At 37.4% G+C, this 12,732-nt stretch overlaps 1 long non-coding RNA gene across 1 annotated transcript; it reads right to left on the minus strand.

Annotated features, from left to right (window-relative positions):
* Nucleotides 1-87: 87 nt before the first annotated feature.
* LOC118452586 lies at nucleotides 88-12,712 on the minus strand. Its single transcript, XR_004842399.1, has 3 exons — nucleotides 12,702-12,712; nucleotides 7,976-7,978; nucleotides 88-228 (listed from the first exon to the last, which is right to left on the minus strand). It is a non-coding gene; the product is annotated as an uncharacterized LOC118452586 (long non-coding RNA).
* Nucleotides 12,713-12,732: the final 20 nt, after the last annotated feature.

Consider the following 12,732-nt stretch of genomic DNA (forward strand, 5'->3'; position numbering starts at 1 on the left):
TGAATGGCAGCGCAGCCTTCCAGCGTATCAGCCACTCCTCCCAGTTTTGTGTCACCAGCGAACTTGCTGAGGGTACACTCTGTCCCCTTGTCCAGGTCATTGATGAACAAGTTGAACAAGACTGGGCCGAGTACTGAGCCCTGGGGAACTCCACTAGCTACCAGCCTCCAACCGGACTCTGCCCCACCAATCAGAACGCTCTGAGCCCTGCCACTCATCCAACTCACACTTTTTGAGCTTCCCTATGAGGATGTTATGGGATTTATTAATTATAATAAATTATAACAGATTTGGTAAATCTAGTGTGTTCTTAATGAATTGTATCTCACACTGCTAAATGTGCACACAATTGGCAGAGATGAAGGCCAAAACAGATTACATGGTTATTGTTCATGCCCACCTCCTTTAAACAAAGCAGAGGGAGAGGCCTGGAAACCGAAATACAGTGTGTGATAATTACTCGGTATCACAGCTATTAGTAGGGTCTGGTTTATTTTGACATCATTCTAACAGAAGAGCTTTCAGAAGGCAGTGTTTCCAAGATGAGTATAATATTAATAGAACAGGTATTAAGAAGCTAAGGTAGTTAGAAGTGCGTGGCAGACATAAAAACAGTGAAGTGCAGAATAGATCCATTTAACAGTACCTGCAAATCACCATCCAGAAGTAGTCTCATATCTCTGCAATGCAGTGCTTCTCAGAAGAAAACACTGTTATTCCCTCAGTTTGAGAGATATCTCAACAGTATGTCAACAGGCTTAAATAATATGCAGTAATTGTAGTCAAACTCACCCAAGCAAGTTTTTAAAGCAAAGGCTAGAATTTACTTTTCTCTGGCTCTAGCACATCCTAGTGTGGTCTTCAGCAGAACAATTTTCAGTCAAAGAGCAAGTTCTACATTCTGTGAGTTGATACTTCTGGGTTTGATGAAGACTGCAGTAGAGAGAGAGAGCAATGTTGTTAAGAGCTGAATTTTGCAGTATTCCCTGATGGAAACAAAATGGGAAGTACTAAATTATTGACAATTCTTTTTTTTTGTTGTTTTTTTGACAGAGGAAGTGGCAGAAACTCTGCTGAGGTTTATAGCACCATTTTGCAGATCCCACTGCTCTGACTACTTACTATCAGGCAGAATGTAATTTTAGATCTAAAATAATCTAATATCTAAAAGCAGCCACAGTGAGTTTGAAACATCACTGGCCCTAATTCTAGCCCATTCTATGTATTGCAGTTAATGTCATAACTCAGAAGTATCAGCTACAGGTACTGCTTTACCATTCAAACCAACAAGTGAAATGCAGTGCATATATTATGCACCTGAAAATGCAACCTTTTCCAAAATCTAGGCTCTTTGCAGAAGACAATGAAGAATCAAGTGAAAAAAAAAGTGCTATATTAAAATATCATAAAGTAATGTAAAAGTAAGTTTGAATTAAAAGGACTCTTTCATTTGGACTGATTGTGATTAGCTTTGCAAAGCAGAGTAATCTGTGGTGGAAAATTGGAAGGAAGGAAATTAATATCTCATCACACTGGTTTCCTACAGATAATATCAAAGCTACTCAGTAAATGCAGATTTTGAAATAGTATGTAAATAACACAAAGAGGTTAAGTCTATTTGTAATTCAGCATCTAGCACTTTGGCGAAATATGTTTCAGAGAAGAAACAACAGATGCTACTTTGGTCACTCCATATTATCAGCTATTGACTCATTCAGTGTCTCCACTATAAAAAGGACAATAACTGATTTAAACCTAATCTGCTAAGACCTGTAATTGATTTCCTTATTGGCAGAGAAAGAAAAATGAAACCTTTCTTCCTTCCTGTTATATACATAATAATTAGGCAACGAAAGACACTATGATACCGAACATCCTAGTTACTGTGCCATATATGTTTGTAGACATATATTAACTTAGTGTTCTAGTGTTCCCTTCTGCAAATTTCCATTAAATAGGATTTTTACAAGGTTACTGAAGGTAGTGGAATGTTTCCACAGATCACAAAGGACAGCTATAAGCACATGGGAGATACTGCTAATGACCCAGGGTGGTATTCATCCCATGACATTGCATTTGGCAGATGATCTATGACTATAGGGATCCTTTGCCCCTACTTAGAGCTCATTCCAACTTTCCTCCTTTTTCCTACTCTGCAAATGAAGCACTGCGCAGTGCTGCTTCATCATCCTGACACTTTGCACCAGCTCACTGCATTGTCAGCCATAGCCACCCAAATTTGAAATACACTTCTGCTGCCTTGGGGCTCCATCAATACACACCAAGGTAAAAGGAAAAGGAGGAATAAGATTTTGTCGCACATAGGTAATATATTGTTTCTCTGAACATAAATTCCAATTGTAAAAACCATGTATTCACTTTTACATCTTTTCCAAAGGATTACCAAACACCATAGATTTTTAAATCCTGCTGTCTCCCTGACCTGAAGACCATTATGGTTTATAAATAAAAACCATAGTACCCTGAGAGTTTCCACTGTGCATCAGTCTCATTGCAGCTACAAATATTCAGTCAGAAATTATTTTAATAGCTTTCCTCCTCCACATAAACATTTCCTTCTCACAAAATGTGTTTCTTATATAAATTTTGTCTGATTTAAGAAATAATCTGGTTTAGTCTGGGACAATAAACAATAAATTGCTTTAATCATAGTGGGATTTTAAGAATTGTGAAGTTTTTGGTTTCTTCTACTTAACATTCATAGTTAAACTGAAACAAAAGACTTTTCTTACCAATAACTGTAACATTGATAACCATATACCATGTTATAGATATGGGAAGAAAGGCCTAAATTGATGTAAGGAAGCCACTAGTTCCTTATTAGACATTGCATGAATAGATAGCGCTGATTCCTTATCCCCCCCAATGCTGTACACAAAATTATTAGACGCGACGAAGACGATGAAAGGACTAGAGGGCATGATTTATGAGGAACACCTGAGGACACTAGGTTTGTTCAGTTTAGCAACTTCCTTATGAGGGGCAGTGGAGAGAGGTGAAGATCTCTTCTCCCAGGTGTCCAGTGACAGGAATGCAAGGGAATGGCTTATAGCTGCGTCAGGGGAAGTTCAGATTGGATATCAGAAAAAGTTCTTTACTGAGATGGTGGTCAAGCGCTGGAACAAGCTCCCCAGGGAAGTGGCCATGGCCCCTAGCCTGTTGGTGTTCAAGAAGCATTTGGACAACTTTCTTAGATATATGGTTTAACTTTTAGGTTGCCCTGTGTGGAGTCTGGAGTTGGACTCGATGATCCTTGTGGGTCCCTTCCAACTCAGGATATTAAATTAAATTAAAAAGTAATTTAAATTAGATTATTTATAGTCCATTCATTACACTCACTCCTGTGAACTACTAGGATGTCTCATATACTCTAAGTGGCCTGACTGCTGTAACTTCAGGCACCCTGCTCCAATGATCAAAGCTCTTCAGTCATCCACAAAATGGATAAAACGTGCTAGGCAGCAGTACCCGGTAGCCAGTAACAATGCTACTGATGTAGCCACACTGACCTGAAGGTGCCAAAACTAGGTCTGTGCTTAGCCTTTGCTGCTGCTGAAAACATGAAGGAGGTTAGCAGGACAGCTGTGGCAGTGAGTCTCAGTGTCAGCACCTGTTCTTTGAGAAGTGAGCAGAAGTTATCTGGTATTTTTCCCCACAAGTAAGCACATGTTGCCAGTCTAGGATAGACCTGTGACTAGCTAGTTACCTAAAAATTGCAATCTTTGAGATGAAGAATGCCCCTTCTTAAATGGTTTGATAAATTAGAATCAAAGTAAGTGCTTTCTTTTGCATGTTACACTGAACACAAAGGAAAAATAATTTTCCTTTATGCCATTTGCCACATTCTCTTACTTAACACTAAATTATCCCAGGAATGTTTCTCCTCCTCCTTCTCTGCAATGAAATCTGATTCCTTAAAATGAAATGAAGAGAATTACACCCTTTCACTTCATATCTATACCCTGTTTTTTCCTTCTGTTCAGAGCATATTATTTTTCTTTTCCATCTGGATAAAAAAGCCTCTGAAGGATCAGAGCTAGTTAGAAGGATCAGTTAACTTTGGTATATTCATGCATCCATATCAACACTTTAGGATACTCTGGTAGAACAAAACTTGATATGAAATCCCAGTCTTACTCAAATAAATAGTGAAATCACCACCTTCTCTTTCCAAGAAACTTTCACCTTCTGTCGCCAATTAGGCCTGGTTGTCTCGCCTCTGCCTCTCATTCTACACTGACACTGTCTGCTGGAGCTGCAGGCTCTCAGCTCCCTGTTGTAACTTCATATTCTCACATGTAGGTCTGGAGCCTCTTCTGCCTTGAGCAGACTCAGAAGTTGTCAAGTAGGAAGCAATCTGCCATCCCTCTTCCCAGACTTCTTAGAAGAGCATCGACTCAAATGTAAACAAAGAAACACTATTCATCACATATTCTAACATGTAAGCCCAGAGGAAACAGTGCACTTTGAAAAGATAGCAATCTGACAATTTATTCTAATATGTTCCAAAAAGAAATACTTCCATCTGCTCATAGTATAACCCAAGACAGACATAATCCATTATAACATGAGTAGACAGAGATTTGAAGCAAAATATACATAGAAGAAGAAAGAGCACAGTTCTTTTGTTCTTCTTTCTTGCTAATACTATGATAGCAAGGCAAGGGGTGTTCTAAAGATGTCATTTTAACCAAATGTGCCTCCATTAGTACATTTATAGATATATATATAAACACATTTGAATGTCATACTTGAGTATGTAAGTTCATGTAATGTAACCTATTTATTTAGGCACAATTATCTATAATCCGTAGCTATGCATGAAGAGAGATATTTAAAGAGTTATTTAAGAATGATGGGAAGTTAAAAACATATAATCCAGTTATTTCAATAAAGCAGTGCAACTAATACAGTTATTTTAATGAAATATTTAAATGAGTCACATATTCAGGCACGACTCAAACTGCTTCTACCGAACGTGGCCATCAATGGAAAAAAAGAGGAGAGGTTCTTGATTTCACTTAGCTTTGGATCTGAACCAAGAAGACTACATTATCCCTTGTTTTGTTGTTTGTTTTTATGGAAAGACATTTCAGTTGTTTTATGAAGGGCAAAAACTGTCAACAAAATAGTTACTACATTTGTGAAATGTTTCATTCTCAAGCAATTAGCTGCAGCAGTGTTACTGTGAATACTTTTCTTCACTGTTTTGTGGTATCTCAGAAAAACGATACATCTTAGGAAGCAATATGAAAAGGACTGTCGTGGTTTAACCCCAGTCAGTAACAAAGCACCACGCAGCCACTCACTCACCCTCCTCTCCCCCGGTCCCCATGGGTTGGGGGAGACAATTGGAAAAAAAGCAAAACTCATGTGTTGAGATCAAGACAGTTCAATAGGACAGCAAAGGAAGATATTAATATTTAATACTAATACTACTAATAATAGAATATACTGAATATACCAAAAAAGTTATGCACAATGCAATTGCTCTCCACCCACTTACTATGGGGCGTCACAGTCTCCATCCCCAAGCAGCAATCACTGCCCCCCAGCCAACTGCCCCCAGTTTGGGCATGACATCATATGGTATGGAACAGCCCTTGGGCCAGTTGGGGTCAGCTGTCCTGGCTGTGCCCCCTCCCAGCTCCTTGTGCCCCTGGCAGAGCAGGGGAAGCTGAAAAGCCCCTGGCTGGTATAAGCCCTGCTCAGCAACAACTAAACCATCAGGGTGTTACCAACATTCTTCTCATACTAAATCCAAACCACAACACTATGCCAGCTACTAGGGGGAAAAGTAACTCTGTCCCAGCCGAAATCAGGACAAAAATGGAAATTTTGAGATTAAAAAGTGAATATAATATTTGAAACATATTCATCACTAAAAGGGAAAATAAATATGAATAACACCTAATTACAAACAGTTTTGAATCAATTATCTATTCATTTTCTCACCTTTCTGTATAGCTATAGTAACAATCTCTTTAAATGCTAACATATTTTGCATTTTTTGCAACTTTGCTGAATATTCCTGTAACATATCCTTGAAGCTTTACCAAAGATACTTATTTGTAAGTACAAAACCAACAGTCAGACTCCTTGGAAGGCTTTGAAGTTTGTCACTATCAAGTGCACTTATTCATTGCTCACACGAGCTAAATCTTATCTTCATAAAATGAAGACATTTCTACCAAAGATGGGAAGTTTTTTAAAGTATGTTCTCCCCAAGATAATGCAACAGCCTGTAATCTCATGTGAATGAGGAAACAATAGAGACCAAGCTGCAAACCACCCATCCTTCCTTATTTATATTTAATGGTAGCTCTACTCCATGACTAATGAATGAGAAAGTTGACCAGATAAAGGCTGGAAGAACAGTGGTGGAGCCATAGTATCTACTTGCAGTTTTTTGAGAGGCAAATGTTTTTTGTTCCTTTTTCCAGTACTTCAAACCCCTCTGAGATTACAGGATTTTAGCCCACTAACCTGAGATGATGCATCCATTTGCATCTCTTGGAACATTCTTCAGTGAGATGAAATTTACACTGTACTTAGTATAAATGTGGGTAACCAATGACATTAGGGGTTCGCTTCTGGCTGTGGAGACTGAATTTACTAGTCTATTGTGGTTTTGTCCTGTTCAGCCTTACTGACCTTTCTTTAGCCTTCTGGTGTTGGCATTATTTTTGAAGTTGCTAGAATTCTTTTTCCACTGTGACCCAAGTAATGTGCATTATTTCATTACTTAAATTAATTCATTAAAAGATATAAGGGGAGTTTCTGTTAGTGTTCATTAAGCTTCTAATATCTTGTGGGAGCAATACATTACTTATCACTGACTGGGATCTTGACTTTCTCTGCTAACTCTCTATGGGAGCTGAAATAACAGTGAACTGTGTTGTGTCTTCCTTTCTAATTGGATTGCAATTTATATTTTATTATTTGATTTTTTGACCAAAGACATAAAAAGGAAAAAAAAATCAATGCTATGGTTATTAACATTAATATCACAGTAGTAAAATATGCTTCCTCTGCTTCTTGTTGGTTTTAGAGTTATTTTTCAGTACCTTGGCAAACCCTTCACCAGTCCTCAGTCTATTGGGTTGCTTTTGTGCTACTGTATACAGCTTACATTAAAAGTGGCTTCCTCTTTTTTTTAGGAGAATCTGCAGGTCTCAGAGTTAAGTTGGCAATAGTTAGTGTACTCATTTTATTTATGACTTCTCTGACTTTTTATTTGTCCAAGGAATGTAACTAAGGCTGAGAAACAAAGATGAGATTTTAAATAATAATAGTTCATCACTAAAGAACTTCATTTAAGCACACAGAGAAAGCATCCAGATTCCCAAATCAGTGAATAACATTAATAATCACTATGAATATTCTAAGAAATGTAGAGATGTCATAAGCTCTGCACTCATGTTTTAGAATCTGTTGGAAATTTTACTCTGAAGACGGGAAAGCAATATGGTGCATAGTGCTTTTTGGTCTTTGAAATTGCCTCTTCCTGGTGGTGCTGAATATCCCAATTGTCACCAGCACCCTGAGGCTTGAGGCAGTCACCTGAAAGTTAAACAACCACATGGCAGAACTAGTCATCGTACAAACTAACTTGGAGAATATGACATTTTGTATATCCACTCTGCTCTCTTGCCATCTCTTTTCAGATACCAAGTGCCTTCTTCCCATCTAGCATTCCATTTCCTCTCATAACCTGTAGTTGAGACTTTTCATTTCAGCTCTGGAGGAAGTCTGAGTAATATGTAGTGTGACTAAATTGCACATATACACCAGGCAGGGAAAAGAACAAATGTAATTCTAGGCCAACATTTCTGAGGAGAGTCCAGCCAAAGACGGAAATAATTTCTCTGCTATAACTCTTCCCTAAGAGCTCATTTGAATTAATGCTCCAATGGGTGATTAAATTCTTTTGTTACTTCCTTCTACAAAATACATCCTCTACTGAGCACAGAGTATTACAAAAATTAAGAACAACACAGCTTGTTCTCCCCAAAATTAACATTTTCCCAAATACAACTAGATAAATGAAAGGCTATACATAGCAGCAGAATCTAACAGTCCCTCTCATAGCCCGGTGGAACAGACTTTCAAAATGGGTGAATAGAGGTGCAAAAAAATCTATGTGTATGTGTCGTACCGTGCTTCAAAAACTGGGCGAGCTATGGCATTGCAGCAGTACAGGACATTTGATGTGGTTTTAATAGGGCTTTAAAATAAAGCTTGTATCCTGGATCAGGCAAGAAAGAGAATAAAGTTGGATATCCCTTGTTATTCTAATTAAGCATTCTTTGTTAATTAGCATTTAAATTAAATTGAGTCTTCAAATCATGGAACAATTAAGTGGTGCATTTCATGAGCACTGTCAAAAAAATTCACTTTGATGGGAAAGCCAGCAGAAAGAAAATTCTGTTTTCATTGGGTACATTTTACTGTTTACTGCTAAAAATAAAAGATGGGTTTGGCTAGGAAATCCTTTAAGAGTTTTTTTTACTCTGCATAAATGGAAAAGTTGTAAAATTTCTAAAAAAAAAAATCACAAAACTGTTAGATTTTTATAGACAAAAATTGCATTAAATTTGATAGTTACACACAGCTCTGAATCTGTCATCTTAAAGCATATCTATTCCCACTTTTAAAATCAGTATCCATACAGAAGTGGACATGTTTTAGAATAGTAGAAAAATTAAACTCTTTTACGTCTTACAAGTTTCAGTGATCTGATGAGAATATCAGGAAAAAAAAAGTTGGTGTTAGTATTTGTTGAACAACAGCAAAGTCTTTCATTTATGAATTTTGCATAATGACAAATTATGTCAACACGTTCAACCCTTTGTCACCCTTGTGAACTCCGTGTCTTTTTGACCTGGCTGGGAAAATACTAGCAATGCAGTAAAATCTTTTTGGCCTCGGTGGGCCTCAAGAATACATTTGAAGTCAAACAGGTACCACGGGTTTGACTGAGATGGAGATTTGTTCATTGTTTAAAACTTGCAACACATGAATTTACAAACAGATATCACTCTAGAACTTGCTCACAATTATACATGTTACTTTGGTGATTTGGCTGCTATGTATTTCACTAATGTATTCAGTGACATAATTCATCTGCAAATGAGATGCCCTTTTCAATTACATTTCTGGAAAAAGATGTTTTTCTAGCCAACTTTTTGACTACTTGCAGAAGAGTGGGAAAGACTAAATTCTTGAAAAAGTCAAAAAGGTTTTTTGGGGAGGGGGCTTGGTTTATTTTTCTTCCTGTTGGCTAATTTAATTTTGGCTTGCTAGGTTAATACTCTTCCTCCATATTAGACTCTTTCAGTAACAATTATTTGAGTGGTTTTGTAATTAACTGCCACACTGCTTATAGCTGTGTAGGCAAAACTTTACTGTGATTAAATCCAAATTAATTATTTCCACACAAATACTAGCAGAGTGGAATTTGCTTGGGGGGAAAAAAATCTTTTGCATTCTTTCAGCTGTCTCAAATAGAAAATTCATAACCCCTTCCAGAGAAAGCGTTTTTAAAAAGGCAGACTGAAATGCAAAGAATTAAACTAATAGGTTTCTTTATGGCTTAATTAGAATATTGGGTGATATAGTTATAAGACAGGACAGTTTTGGTTAATTTGGCAGCTGTAGACCATGAACCAAGGAAGGTTTCAAAGTAACCCTCTGTAACATCTCATCCACAAATGCACAGAGGTCATGATGGACACCCCTCTCAAATTGCATAACGGTCAGACAGCAGGAAAAAACAGAAAGGCCCAGCTTTAGCCAGAGGGAAGCATTAAGACCCATGGTTCCTTTACTGCTGGGGCAGGGATCACACCACTCACTCCCAGGATGGTGCCACAGCACCCTTCTGTTGTGGTAGTGTGGTGGAAGAGTTAGAGAGCAGCCATGGGTTGCTTTTCCTTTTGCTTTTATACCACATCTTGCACAGATTTTTCTGTCTTCTAAGCAAATAATTAATCTGGATCACTGGCTACCACAATTTCACAGAGGAGGTTTAACTGTCAGAAGCAAAACAGAGTCCTTTCCTGAAACCAGGACCAGGAAGCAGATGATGGCGTACAGCCTTGGTTCAGGCTGGAAGACAACTACCATGGGGTACTTGAAAGTTTTCAGAAGCAAAACTTTGTAAGGGCTTTGTTCTGCAAAAGGACTCACTCAAAGGTATTCCCTTGTAATTTGTGCTTGGTAAGAAGCATTTTTGTCACCACCTTTCCAAGTTTCTGAATAGGTCAGCAGATGAGAATTAATTTTGCAACAAGGGTTATTACAATGGAGTCTGAATCTGACATTCTTAAGGCAAGTGTCAGAGGACTTGTCAATAGAAGGAGACCAGCTGCACTTTCTAAATAAATGAATAATGTAAAAACAATTCTTGCTTTTCACAGATACTGCCCAGTATAACACACAATACTTGGGTTTGCATTTAGCTTCAATGTGGATGTTTTATGTTTACAATGACGCTTTTCGCTGGGGAAGTGACAGTTATGACAACTGATGACAATATCTAGAATGCACTTTATAATTATTGTGCTACAACAGTAAAAAAAAAATCAATGAAACCAATAATATCTAGACAAGCATTATCCTATAGATGAATCAATGCTCTATGACCTGCAGTTCCTCAACCCAAACATAGCTTTCCCTGTGTATCCAAGCTTTCCTCTTACAGTCAAGACTCCAGTATTCCAGTACCAAAATAACACGAGTGACAGTGGTACTGTTTATATCACTGATAGGAATAATCACATTAGCTAACAGCCGATGTCCTGAAATTGCTATTGATGTGTTTTGTAAAAGGACTTGTTTGAAATTCAGTTTGGCCAGTTTGAAGACAGAATTCTGAGAGGAAACATTTTCAGTGGCCTGACAGACCAATTGGTAAAATAGGAATAAACATAAACTAGAGTTAAAAAATTCTTTCTGTCCTGTGAAGCTTTATTAGAGTAGATGTAACTGGAGGGAATATAGAAAGGTATTTCCCTGAAAGTATAATGTAGGTCCATACTCACCACTCATTCTTTATTTAAGGAAGTATGTTGATTATTATGCAAGAAGTGTTCTTTCTACTAGCTTGGAGCATATTTATGCTAAATTCAAACATAATGAAGCGAAGCAAAAAACCAAATGAAAACAAAAAATCACCTTATGCAGATTAGGAAGCCATATTCTGGAAACAGAGTGCAGCTCAACAAAATCAATCTTAAAGTCATAACAAGTCAGGTATGTTCTATATTACATTCTTACTGAAGGATTTGATTTATGACATTTTCAGAATGACATCTGAAAAAGACGTCAGGAATGTAAGACACAGGAAAGCAGTGAAAAGGTTACATACTAACTGCACATATAAATATAATTTCTTACCATTTAGCAGGTTGATAAGCAGACATTTTCTAGTCAGTGTTTCAGCAAGGGGCACAGCGAATAATTAGGAAACCTTTTGCCCTCTTGGGCCTTAAGTTAAAGCGCCTGACTCAGTGATGTCATCAAATAAAACAAGTTCAGCACCTTTTTTGTACATCTAAGAGAAAGTCATTCATAACACATAAAGTGAAAGCGGCGTGGTATCTCTTCAAGAGTGAAATGGATTGCAGCACAGGCTAGGACAGTCAATGTGGGAAATATGCTTGTCTACAAACAGACGTTCAGAGCAATGCAAAAAAGAGTGAAGTATGCAAACACAGGGTAATATTTATGAAGAGTGTTTCAGAGATAATTTTGGATCTTCTAATAATTTGGATTCTCTGATGTACAGTTTCCAAAACCTCAATACTAAGTCATGAGTATGGTTAAAAAGCTCCTGACACGAAGTACTGGGAGCAAAATATGGAATCTAATATAACAACAGGAAAAAAAAGAGTATTTTTACATGCATATATAAAGACTGTGTTATTAGCTGTCCTCACTGCAACTGTTTTTCATTCTCTGAATAAAATTTCTACAGCAATGAATTAAGTCAGAAACGGGATTTTTTGGAAACAAGTATATAATTATACAGTGTGCCCACTCTATTAATTCTTTAAAAGTTATTTATACTAGAATTTTATACAGGAGGAAGAGGAAAAGGACAGGCAATGAAATTATAGAATGCAATAGAGTTTCAAGTTTTGTGATAACTTTCATGGGCCAAACACATGGAAAATTTTTAATTTGTCCAATGATAAGAATAGACAATGAGAAAAAACAGAAATGGTGCCAGTGTAATAATACTACTGTGAAACATTAAAAAATATTAATTCTGCGCTACTTTTGAAAGATGATAACCCTGTCAGTCATATCCTATTCATGGTCATTTTGCCTATGACAGGCTTCTCCAAGACTTCATAGGCTTCTCTCATATTCTCTCCCCAGTTGTCTGTGGAAAGGTCTTTCCTTCTACTCCGAGCTAAGGAAACAGACATATATAGTTGATAATATGGATGGACCATGGCTGTAGAATCAGGCATGATTAAGTGCTCTGTTGCCTTCACTGAGTTTCCTGAAAAATTCTAATAATAGAATCATAGAATCACTTTGGTTGGAAAAGACCTTTGAGATCATCGAGTCCAACCTTTAACCTAACCCTGACATCCCACCACTAAACCATGTCCCTAAGCACCTCATCTATCCTTCTTTTAAATACCTCCAGGGGAGGAGGACTCTACCACCTCCCTGGGCAGCCCATTCCAGAGCCTG

Source organism: Egretta garzetta, unplaced genomic scaffold (assembly GCF_000687185.1).
Source record: "Egretta garzetta isolate BGI_Z169 unplaced genomic scaffold, ASM68718v1 scaffold56, whole genome shotgun sequence".
Classification (NCBI taxonomy): Eukaryota; Metazoa; Chordata; class Aves; order Pelecaniformes; family Ardeidae; genus Egretta; species Egretta garzetta.